This window comes from Pan troglodytes, chromosome 15 (assembly GCF_028858775.2).
Source record: "Pan troglodytes isolate AG18354 chromosome 15, NHGRI_mPanTro3-v2.0_pri, whole genome shotgun sequence".
Taxonomy (NCBI): domain Eukaryota; kingdom Metazoa; phylum Chordata; class Mammalia; order Primates; family Hominidae; genus Pan; species Pan troglodytes.
In genome coordinates, this window is record NC_072413.2 from 79384755 (window position 1) to 79396911 (window position 12157).

At 40.8% G+C, this 12157-nt stretch overlaps 1 protein-coding gene and 1 pseudogene across 7 annotated transcripts in view; one reads left to right on the forward strand and one right to left on the reverse strand.

The window, feature by feature from the left end:
• Positions 1 to 12157, reverse strand: part of STON2 (stonin 2) — a 176099-nt gene that overhangs the window by 146830 nt on the left and 17112 nt on the right. The gene's annotated exons all lie outside the window — the stretch shown is intronic.
• LOC101057252 (dynein light chain 1, cytoplasmic-like) lies at positions 5673 to 6069 on the forward strand (annotated as a pseudogene).

Consider the following 12157-nt stretch of genomic DNA (forward strand, 5'->3'; position numbering starts at 1 on the left):
ACTTTTAAAAAGAGACTAGTTCAGACATCTAAATACAGGTCATTTCACAGTAATGTACTGAAAATTAATTGGAAATTTTACAGAAATTGTATAAATTATATGAGAATAAAAGGAAGGTTTCATTCAGCCATATAGATTAATTCCATTGCTCCAGAGCTGGGAAAATGATTTATTTTGTTAGGCTAGCTATGCTATATAATACAAAAACATTACTTGTGCCTGGTTAGTGATCCAAAAGAGGTTGTTAAATCTTTGGCCATCTTCCCTGTCTACCTCTTTTTCATAGGTATTCAGCTAGGTAGCGTCTATGAAAATCTCCACATCCACTTTTTGGGTTTGAGACTACTGGCAACCACTGTCCAGTCATCTGTTTGGAGTTTATGCAGAAACATCTTCAACTAGATCCTGGTGTCCATTCCAAACCCACAAGTAAGGCCTCAGTTTTCTCTTGAATAAGGACAAGCATCTAAAGGTCAAATCAAAAGCTACAAAGAAAGGAAGAATGGGAAAGACAGACTACATAAATTCTACATATTTCTTTACAGTGTTCTTCTAAAGCAAGATATTCAGCTACCTTATTGAGCATCTATTATGCACTCAGAATTGTGCATAGCACAGCGACACAAGATAATAACAAGCTTTCATACACTGATATCTGTGTCACAGTGGGCTACAGGAGCCATAGAAGCTGAATCAGAAGTTGAAATAACCATGCTGCTTGTTTCATAAGTTGCTAGAACAAAGAGAAGACTGGAAGGCCCCATTACCCTGTGAGGAAGACTAAATCAGATTAAGGACTTGAATACTGCTTCTCTTCCCTTTCCTCTTCCACATTCTTTTCCTTGATGAGAGACCTGAATTCTCATTAATAAAACCTGAACAGAGTTCACTGAAGAACACACACACACACACACACACGCACACACACACACATTAATTAACAGGTACCTTGATGCTCCTAAAAGAGAAAATGAGTTCAGTAATCCTGGTTGTTTGCTCTTATTATTTCGACGTTTAAAAATTTCATTCTTTCATTTAAATATTTTATTTTAAAAAACAAAAGGAGATCACCCAATCTTCTTCCAATTTCCATTGAAAACTGGGGAACAGAATGAACACCTCAGCCTCAAGTCAAACATGTATGAGAAAGAAGTCCAAAAGAAACAAATGTCATACTTTGACCATAGTTAGCATCTATCTATGATTCTCCATAAGTGAACTCCCTCTTCTTTTTCTCTTACAAGCACACACAGCATAATCTCCTAACCCTAGGTGGCTTCCTTCTCTAAAGTCATATTACGTGTGTGTATATGTGTGTATACACACTTATAAATACACACATTTATGTACATGCATACATATATGTATATCCCAAGGTTATAATTACGAAATACTCTACTGTGTGATTTTCCTTCAAAATCAACAATCCCGATGGCTCTGCTATCTAACAATTCCATGGCCCCACATTCAGAGTCAAGAATCTAAGTTACACTTGGCTTGAAAAACTGGTTAGGCATTGCCTCTGATCTTTGGTGCATTCCTGAGGCAGTGACCTTGACTGACATCCCCACGTACCTGAGCAGTGTATCACATTAGTGAATGGCTCTGGTAGGAGGCCAGGCTTTAAAATTTGCAAAACATTTTCCAGTTCCTTGAACTCTTAGAAGATACTGACTTACTCCATCTTGGTACATTCATCTTGGTTTAACTCCACTTCATATTTTTTTTGAAATGAGAATACTAATATTTTGTCTGTGTGACAGTAGGGAGTTGATGTGGATAATTTCTTATCTATATTTTAGAGCCATATATAAATTAGATGCATTTTACAATTCATCTAATTTCAGAGAAGATAAAATATTTTTTAAGGCTGGGCACAGTGGCTCACGCCTGTAATCCTAGCAATTTGGAAGGCCGAGGAGGGAGGATCACTTGAGGTCAGGATTTTCTGACCAGACTGGCCAACAAGGTGAAACCTCGTCTCTACTAAAAATACAAAAATTAGCCAGGCGTAGTGGTGTGCGCCCATAATTCCAGCTACTCGGGAGGCTGAGGCAGGAGAATCGCTTGAACCCAGGAGGTGGAGGCTGCAGTGAGCCGAGACTGCACTACTGCACTCTAGCCTGGGTGACAGAGTGAGACTCCATCTCAAAAAAAAATAAAAGTAAATATAAAAATAAATATATATATATATATTTACTTATTTATACACACACACACATATATTTCTTAGAATCAATGAAATTGTCTTATTTTTTACCAGTTACCAAAAATTACAATTAGTATATAGTTCCAGAATGCAAAGAACTTCATGGGTTATTTCAATTCACTTTTACAGTAACCCTGAGATAAGTAAAGCAAATATTTCTCTCACTTGATAAAGTAACTGGCTCAGAGAGGTTCTGTGACTAGATCAAGGTCACAGAGCTAACCATCTCCCAGAATTGGGACAGAATTACAGACCTCCTGACTCTATAAATTCTGCACTTTCCACAACAGCACATTCTGCCTTCTAGAAATGAGGTATAACTGACAGTGTTCACTGCATCACCAGCATCCATTTCTTCTCATCATCCTGGTTTAAGCCAATCACAATAATTCCTATTCCTGCTTTCCTATCTTCACCTAGAGGTGGTAACTTCACCAACTTCTAGCTAAACATAAATGGAGATACAGTGAGAAATATAGTTCTAAAATATAGTTCTAAAATATAGTTCTAAAAAGTATTTTTTATCTTTGTTTTGTTTTGCTATCCCAATGAAGGAGACAGATTAGTTCATGCAGCTCTGATCCTTCTCATTTTCTCTTTTTTCCCAACTTGAATATGGTCTTAACAGCTGGAGCTACAATAATCATAGGAAGGACAGGCTAAGAGAATAATAGTCATTGGCCCTGATGTCACTGAGCCACTGAACTGATATCAACAATCATTTGTTTCTCTACTTTTTATGTGAAAAAATACATTTTTGCTTAAGCTATTAGAATTAGACTTTCTGATGCATGCAGATGAATGTAACTCTAACCAAAAAAAAAAAAAAAAAAAAAAAACAGAAGAGATCAATGTGGTAGGCAGAATCCTAAAATGACCCCATTATATCTGAGCCCTGGTATTACTCTTATAGTTATGTTATACTGCATGGCAAAACAGATTTTACAGATGCAATTAAGGTTACTACTCAATTGACCTTAAGACAGGGAGATGATCCAGGTGAGCCAAATCTAATTAATGAGCTCTTTAAATGGGGGCTTCAGTCCTGCAACCACAAGGAGCTGAACTCTGCCAACAATAGGCCATAGCCTGAAGGGGACCCTGAGCTCCAGTGAGAACACCACTGGCTAACCCTTGATTTCTGCCCATGGTACCCTGAGCAGGGAACCCATTCAGACTGTACCAGACTTCTGACCTAACAAAGAGTGAGGTTTCAACACACATTTTGTGGTCCTGTGATACACACTTACAGAAAACCAATACATAAACCAAGAAAATCTCTGATTGTCAATGAGATTGGGAAAGAAAAAGGGAGTATAACAGTAAAAAATGGGAGGAGAATTTACTCCAGAGCTTAAAATCTTTGGAGTCTAGGCAAAGCCTTCTTTAAATAATTTCCCAATATGGATAAGGGACTGAACTTCAACTAAAATCAACCGTTATCCATAGTAGGGAATAAACAAAGACAATGCAAAACAGCAGAAAATACAAAATTACACATGTCGCACTTTGAAACATACTACATGGGTATTCTCTCTCCAGGTTTAATTTCTGTTTTTCTGCCTTGCTTATTTAGGCCACTGTAAAATTAGGTTGCCTTTTCAGAGATATGGGGCAAGGCTGGAAAAGTGATCATTTTTAGTGGAGAAGGTTAAGGAAAATTTTGGGGTATGTTCCCTTTCGACATCAGGAGGCCAATGGCAATTCAACCAGTTTTCTGGAGCAGCAGTGATCATTACACGCCAGTGATTCTTCTTAACAGTGAGGGATGTTAACATTTTAGAATGTTTTGAAGGTGGGATGAGGGGAGAGTGAGGAAAAAAGGAAGGAAAAGAAAAGTAAACTCGATTGTGGTATCTTCTCTCACACTCTTTCCTTAAATAGGATATTTATTCATTCATCCAACAAGTGGTTATTAAATACTAGCTAGATGTTCAGGGTACAAAAGTAAATGAGGGCTGGGCGCACTGGCTCACACCTGTAATCCCAGCACTTTGGGAGGCCAAGGCAGGTGGATCACCTGAGGTCAGGAGTTTGAGACCAGTCTGACCAACATGGTGAAACCCTGCCTCTACTAAAAATACAAAAATTAGCCAGGTGTGGTGGTGCATGCCTGTAATCCTGGTCACTCCAGAGGGTGAGGCAGGAGAATCGCTTGAACCCGGGAGGCAGAGGTTGCAGTGAGCCGAGATTACGCTATTGCACTCTAGCCTGGCAAGGCTTTGCAACAAGAGTGAAACTCCGCCTAAAAAATAAAAATATAATAATAAATTTTAAAAAGTAAATGACACAGATATAGACCCTGCCTTCAAGGGGCTTACATCATGAGGGAAAAGGAAGTATGAAATAAGTCAACCAAAAACAAAAGACCTACAAATAAACAGAGTTAAGACAAGGAATAACAAGGAATCTTATACATAGAGTGACAGAAGATGTCTCCGAAGAGGTGACATTTAACTATCATCTCAAAGACAAGAAGAAGCCAACCAGGATGGGATGAAAAGTGAAGAGGATTCAAGGGAAAAGGAACCAAAGAAACAGAGTCTGAGATGAGAAAAACAAATAAACAAATCCAGAAAAAACTTGACCTGGGAATAGAGTAGGCAAGAGGCATGAGAGGTTGTAAAGGTCATGAGTTTTTAGAACTACAAGGTCTTGTGATTCAGATTAAGATGTTTAACTTTTACTCCAAGCACGATGAGAAGTCACTGAAGAAGTTTAAAGAGGGGCAACAAAATTTGATTTGCCTTTTTCAAAACTCAGCAAAGAAGAGAATGGAAAGGGAAAGACTGGAATTAAAGCAAACAATTAGGAAGCTGTCAAAACAGTTGAGAAAAGAGATGATGGTGGCCTGAAACAACCTAGGTGTCCGATGATGAATGGGATGGATAAGCAAAATGTAGTATATACATGCAATGGAACATTATTCAGCCTTAAAAAGAAAGCAAATTCTGATACATGCTACAACATGAATGACCCTTGAGGACATCATGCTAAGTGAAATAAGCCAGTCACAAAACGACAAATACTATATGATTCCACTTACATGAAGTACTTAGAGTAGTCACATTAACAGAATAGAAAGTAGAATGGTGGTTGCCAGGGGCCAGGGAGGCAGAGAAGTGTTTACCAGGTATGAAGATTCAGTTTTGCAAGATAAAAAGAGTTCTGGAGATGGATGTGGCAATAGTTGCACAACGATGTGAAAGGACATAATGCTGCTGAACTCTACTCTTAAAAATGGTTAAGGTGGTCCATTTTATAGTTGTAATTTAACAGAATTTTTTAAATTAAAAAAAAAAATGACCATGCACAAAGCAGTCTTCGCAAAGGGGAAAATATGATTGCTTTGTGACCTTTAAAACTTTCTGTCAAACATTAAAAGTTTTCTTCTTAGAGGCGCCACGGCTTCCGTAGCGATGGCAGCTCCAGCCGGGCGATGCTTAGCACCTCCCCAGGAGACCGTTGCAGTCAGCCAGCCCCCTTCTCCATGGGTAACCATGTGCGACCAAAAGGCCGTGATCAAAAATGCGGACATGTCGGAAGAGATGCAACAGAACTCGGTGGAGTGCGCTACTCAGGCGCTGGAGAAATACAACAAAGAGAGGAACACTGTGGCTCATATCAAGAAGGAATGTGACAAGAAGTACAATCCCACCTGACACTGCATCGTGGGGAGGAACTTCAGTAGTTCCATGACACATGAAACCAAACACTTCATCTACTTCTACCTGGGCCAAGTGGCCATTCTTCTGTTCAAATCTGGTTAAAAGCATGGACTGTGCCACCCACCAGTGGTCCATCCAAAAACAAGGACTGCAGCCTAAATTCCAAATACCAGAGACTGAAATTTTCCGCCTTGCTAAGGGAACACCTCGATGTTTGAACCTTTATTGTGTTTTATACAGGGCATTCTCTGTACTAGTTTGTTGTGGTTACAAAACAATTAGCAAAATAGCCTACATCTGTATTTATTTTCTATTCCATACTTCTGCCTCACGTTGTTTTCTCTCAAAATCCATTCCTTTAAAAAATAAATCTGTTGTCCGGGCACAATGGCTCATGCCTGTAATCTCAGCACTTTGGGAGGCTGAGGCAGGCAGATCAAGTGGTCAGGTGTTCGAGACCAGCCTGACCAACATGGTGAAACCCCGTCTCTATTAAAAATACAAAAAAATTAGCCTGGCATGGTGGCGTTCGTCTGTAATCCCAGCTACTTGGGAGGCTGAGGCAGGAGAATTGCTTGAACCCGGGAGGTGGAGGTTGCAGTGGGCAGAGATCATGCCATTGCACTCCAGCCTGGGCAACAAGAGAAAGACTCCATCTCAAAAAATAAATAAATAAATAAATAAATAAATAAACAAACAAATCTGTTGCACATGTGAAGAAAACAAAGCTTTCTCACTGTTGTAATTTAAAATATTAGCAACATTTAATCAAACATTAAAAGCTTTCTTACTGTTTTAATTTAAAATATTAGCAACATTGAGAATAAAGTGTTTTATTTCTTTATAAAGAAAAAAAAAGATGATGATGGCCAGAGTCTGGATGAAACAGTGGAGATGAAGAGAAAGAGATGTCATCTGAGATATATTTTAGAGGCAGGGTCGTCAGGACTTACTGATGGATGTCTCACAGGAGGGAGGACAAGGAATTCTGGTGGAGGACAGGGTGGGTGATAGTCCCACTGACCGGGGTACAGAGAAAGAGTTAGGATTTGGAAGTAAAGTAAGCGTTTCTTTTTAAATATGATACATTTGGGATGCTCATTAGACATCCAAGAGAGATGTCAACTAGGCACTTGGACTTTTGAGTTTGAAGCTTGAGGCCAGAGATACAAGTTAGGACATGATCATCAGACAGAAGGGATCCAGTTACCTAGGGAGAAGCCGTAGCAAAAGAAAAGAAGTGGCCAGTGCTCTCACACGCCAGGGCAATGTGGATGCTCACACTTAGAAAGCTCCATCCAACCTTTAGAACCCTGTGACGCCAAATGGACAGAGAAGATGGTGGAGTCCCAGATAGGGAGTGCTGCTGTGCCCTGCTCTTCAATACAAGGGCATGCATGAGTTAGAGGTCCTGGACCAAGCAGCCCACTCTCTATCTGGCCACTTGGAAACACAAAAGTTTGAAATGAGGCTTTTCTCAAGATTCCTTGAATACTAGATGTGAAAAAAAAAATGAAGATGTTGCCAAAGAACTCAGTAAATACAAGAACAAATGTCCTCCACGATAACTCTGCCACTAGGGGAGGAGAAGGTACCAGGAATGATACAACAAGAGCAGGAATTTCCTGACACTGCAGCCCATTTAATATTGATTAAAAGAGTAATTATTAAATGAAATAATAATTATAAATTAGATAATGTAAATTATTGAGATAATTAGATTATTACTTCATTTAACAATGTGAGTGAGAATGCTTGGTGGCCTGATGTGGGTGAGGATGCTTGCTGGGCTGCAGAGTGTTATTTAAAAGGTAAGATCTGCCCATGGTTGTCCATCAAATGGCAGAATGTGGAAAGGGGCTAAGGGCTCTGGGAACAAAGTCAGGTGCTTTGGAGACTCTCTTACGATCACCAATCCTTCTTCTCCATGGCTGGTTGGGGACACAAAGGCACAGAGAAGGAAGCAGCTGGAGTGGCTCTCACTTTGCTGACAATGATGCCCATGACCTGCCTCCTACCACCCCTGCCCTGGACCCAAGCACTGTCCATGACAGTTCACTTTTGCCATCCTATAGATGAGGTACATTACCTCCTTTGTTCCTCTTATCAACCTTATGAGGTAGGTACTATTATTAATAACACCAGCATTTCAGAGAAATGCTGAGGCCAGAGAGGCCTCAGCTGAGGCCAGAGAGGTTAAGTAACGTGCTCAAGGTCAGAGAGCAGTAAAGAGTAGTCTGGGATTCCAACTAAAATCTTTCTGATGTCTGAGACTGTTCACAGACAATTCATTGACTCATTCATTCAATCAACCAAGACAAATTAAGAGCCCCCAATGTGCTGAGCCCTGACCCTCTGCTAGATGTTAGGGATATAACACTACAAATACAAAAATTAGCTGGGTGTGGTGGTGCACACCTGTAGTCCCAGCTACTCGGGAGGCTGAGACAGGAGAATCACTTGAACCCAGGAGGCAGAGGTGGCAGTGAGCCAAGATCGCACCACTGCACTCCAGCCTGGCAACAGAGTGAGACTCCATCGCAAAAAAAAAAAAAAAAAAAAAATTCTATTGTAATTCCTATAGCTGCCTTGCACATAGCAAAATTATATTACATTGTGGGTTTCTATGTATATGATTATACACTTAAGGTTTTAATTTGGTCCAATCAGAGAAGAAAATATATCCAAAAAAATCATAATATTTTTCTAATCCTGTCTTGGAGCTTCTTCAGTTTTTAATATTCTGAGAACTCAGAAAAAGCAAGGAACATAGGTCTCTCTCCACCACCTCTGAGAGGCCCTGAGCTTGCATGACAGCACAGGTTACTAAGGAGCATGACCAAAGGTCAGAAGCAGGGTGTGGGGAGCCCAGGGAGGCTTCCTGGAAGAGGCTGTATCTAACCTGAGTCTTAGGAGGATGCCTAGCATACCCTTCAGAGCACAAGCTCTTCGGGCAGCAGGCCAAGTCCCCCGTTGTTAACTCTAGCCATGGAACATCTCTGTCTCTGAAATGCTCTAAGCCTGAGTTTCATCTAGTAGTATCTACCTCAGAGATTCTGTAAGATGCTGCAGGTAAACCTTTTCATGAATAATAAGCGCTCAGTCAATGCTATCTATCACCATTATTATTTCTACCCATAAAGATTGGGAGGAGTTAGCCTAGTCAAGAGAGAGAACAAGAACTTGCTGATTTCATTCCTGTGTTCATGGCATTCAGGAAGTGAAAGTGCAAAGAAGGAGGAGACCTTAGAAATTTGGGGAAAAAAAGGAAGTAGTGGTGTGAGCTTCAGCCTGAGACAGGAAAGAGCCTAGCTGGCTCAATGCGAGGCATCAGTTGGCCTAGAAATGAGTAGTGAGAGAAGGTACCGGAGGCAGGGTCAACACAGTGGACAACTTCAGGGCCCATTCCCATGGTCATCTATGTGAGCCATGCCCACGAAGAGTGTGTACCACATAGTCTGTGCAGTGGAAGGTGGCAACCTGCCTGTCTGGGTGCTCCACAGGCCCCTGAACAGAGGACACTGCTGCTATAAGCGTCAGCCAAGTGTCCTACTGCTGGTGTGGCCAAGTCATCTGGGCCATTTCAGTCAACAGGAGGCAGCACTGTGACCAAAGCTATGACCAACCTCTTTGGACCATAGGAAAACCATATCGAAGGGAGTCCAGCTGTGACATAAGGGTCTGGTTTTATCTAATTTATCAGTAGAGCTGCAGGCACACAAAACCTTTATGTTTAAAGCTCCTGCCAACACTCTCTATACCAAGAATAACAAGGATTAGAGGAAAACAGAGCTCCAGGCCACAAATCTCAAGCTTGGTGGGTAGCTCTACAATGAAGTCAGCTCAATGCAGATCTGTCTAGAAAAACACAGGGTTTTATTCCCCAGGTAGATGACACAGAGGAAAAACTATTTCCCCCTTCCTCTTTTGTAAAAATCAAACTTTCCTTGTGGGTTGAACTGCCAACTCCCCTCAACTTGTTCCTGCCACTCAAGTCTTTAGCATCCCAAAAGGACTCAGTGACACTCCATCCCTTGCATGCTTACACTCCCACAGCACTGTGTTGCACAACTCCAGGAGGTGCCATTCACACAATGCGACAAAAACCACGTTCTCTTATCTGACGCTGCCCCTAGAGCTATTCACCGCCCCGCCCCTGGCCCCCAGCTCTGCAACAGCACAGGCCCTCCCACATCACCATCCACACTGTAGTAAAGCAAAGAAATGTTGAATGTTCAGGAGAAAACCTTAACTGGGCAAAAAGATGAAAGTAGAGAAAACACCTTATAGCCACAGGAATCCTTGGTCTTGTTCTTTACTCAACAGAATAGAAGAAACAACAGTGATAGGAAGTAACAATTAAGCTTGGGTGATAGGAGAATAGTAGTGCCATAGTATCTGAGGTAAGGGCAGAGAAGACCTCAACACATACCCTAAGGAAACTAGGAGTGGTCCCTTAAACTGTGCAATTAATTGGAGACAGGATAGGAAATAAGCTTTTGGGATATGTTGAGATGCAAAGACTATGAAAATGTAGATTTGGTGCCTAGAGAAAAATTACGGGTGAAAAGTTAGATTTTAGAGTCATCCAAGAAAAAACAAAGTATGAAGCCAAGGGAATGAATAGGTTATCAACAGGGGAAGTAAAAAGATAGAAGAAGATGACTGACTCTTGGAGCATGCCTACATAAGGGAGTGGGGCTGGGACGGGGGAAGTTAGACCCTCGGGTGACAGAGCCAGGCAGAGAGAGAGACAGAAAAACCAGAGGGCTCCAGGCTATGATGGCAAGAGGGAATTTTGAAAAAGAAGTTTTCTCTAGTGTCAAATGCTGAGGAGAGACATAAAGGGCCTTGGGTGGTCGCTGGTGACTTGAGAAAGCTTGCAGAGTTTAGCTTCTGGAGGGATGGACCCTTCCTGGCAGCATTTCTAGTGCTCAGAGCCATTACACAGAAGGAAAGTGTATTAGTCCATTTTCATATAAAGACATACCCAAGACTGGGCAATTTACAAAAGAAAAAGGTTTAACTGGACTTACAGTTCCACGTGGCTGGGGAAGCCTCACAATCATGGCAGAAGGGAAGGAGGAGCAAGTCACATCTTACATGGATGGCAGCAGGCAAAGAGAGAGAGCCTATGCATGGGAACTCCTCTTAATAAAACCATCAGATCTTGTGAGACTTATTCACTGTCATGAGAACAGCACAGGAAAGACCTGTCCCCATGATTCAATGACCTCCCACCAAGTCCCTCCTATAACACGTGGGAATTCAAGATGAGATTTGGGTGGGGACACAGCCAAACCGTATCAGAAAGCGACAAGCATTTGTAGAATAAAGTAGAACAGCTGAACTGGAAGCTTGATTGCAAGGAGTTAATAATAAACCCGGATTACAGTTTAAAGCTTAATGACTCTTAATACAGCTTTGTAAAAAAAAGGCAAAAAGTTACCAGCATACACATTGTTAATCCTGATTATGTGCTTCCCTGGAGGAAGTACTTTTCTGTTTACCTGGCACAGATTGAAGCTTGCCTCAGGTAAGGGGCAAGAGGCTAGTTCCTGGGATCTTCTCTGCCACAAATTCTCTGAATGACCACAGCACAACTGTAAAACCTTTCTGCTTTTGTTTCCACAAATTTATTAATTTGGGATTGATATAAAGTTATTTGCAAAGACCTTAAAAATATTTGGAAGATAGGAAATACACTTAGGTAGTCTCAAGCCCCAGGTGGTTCTCACACATTTCCAATAAAATAAAATACCTGGCAAGTAAACACCACTTCCATAGAAGCTTTTTATCATGCCTTCCCACCCTTTTTGGCAAGATTAAAACTGGGTCTGAGATTTTGATTCCCTAGAAAAAAGTTTCAGACCAAGAAAATACCTCTTAAAATCTCAATAAAACCTTTCTAAGCTCTACAAATTAAAAAAAAAACTCTCAAATTTGTTTACTATACTAGGATTAACACTCTATCATTCTCAAATTGTATTTTAAAGAGAGAATATTAATAACTATAACTAATATCTTGTGAGTGCTTACTCTATACAGTACTGTGTTGAGGCCTACAAATGCATTATCTTGTCCCATCTTTACAACAGCATCCTGATATAAGCTGCTATTACTAATGACTCTTTTCCAGATGAGGAAACTAAGGCTTGGACTGGCCAACTTTCTCAAGGTCACACAAGCACTAAGTGGCAAAGCTAGGATTTAAACCCAGAATATATCACAGATATTCTTAAGGATCCATTTTCACAGCTGTATCACTGACATAAATGTT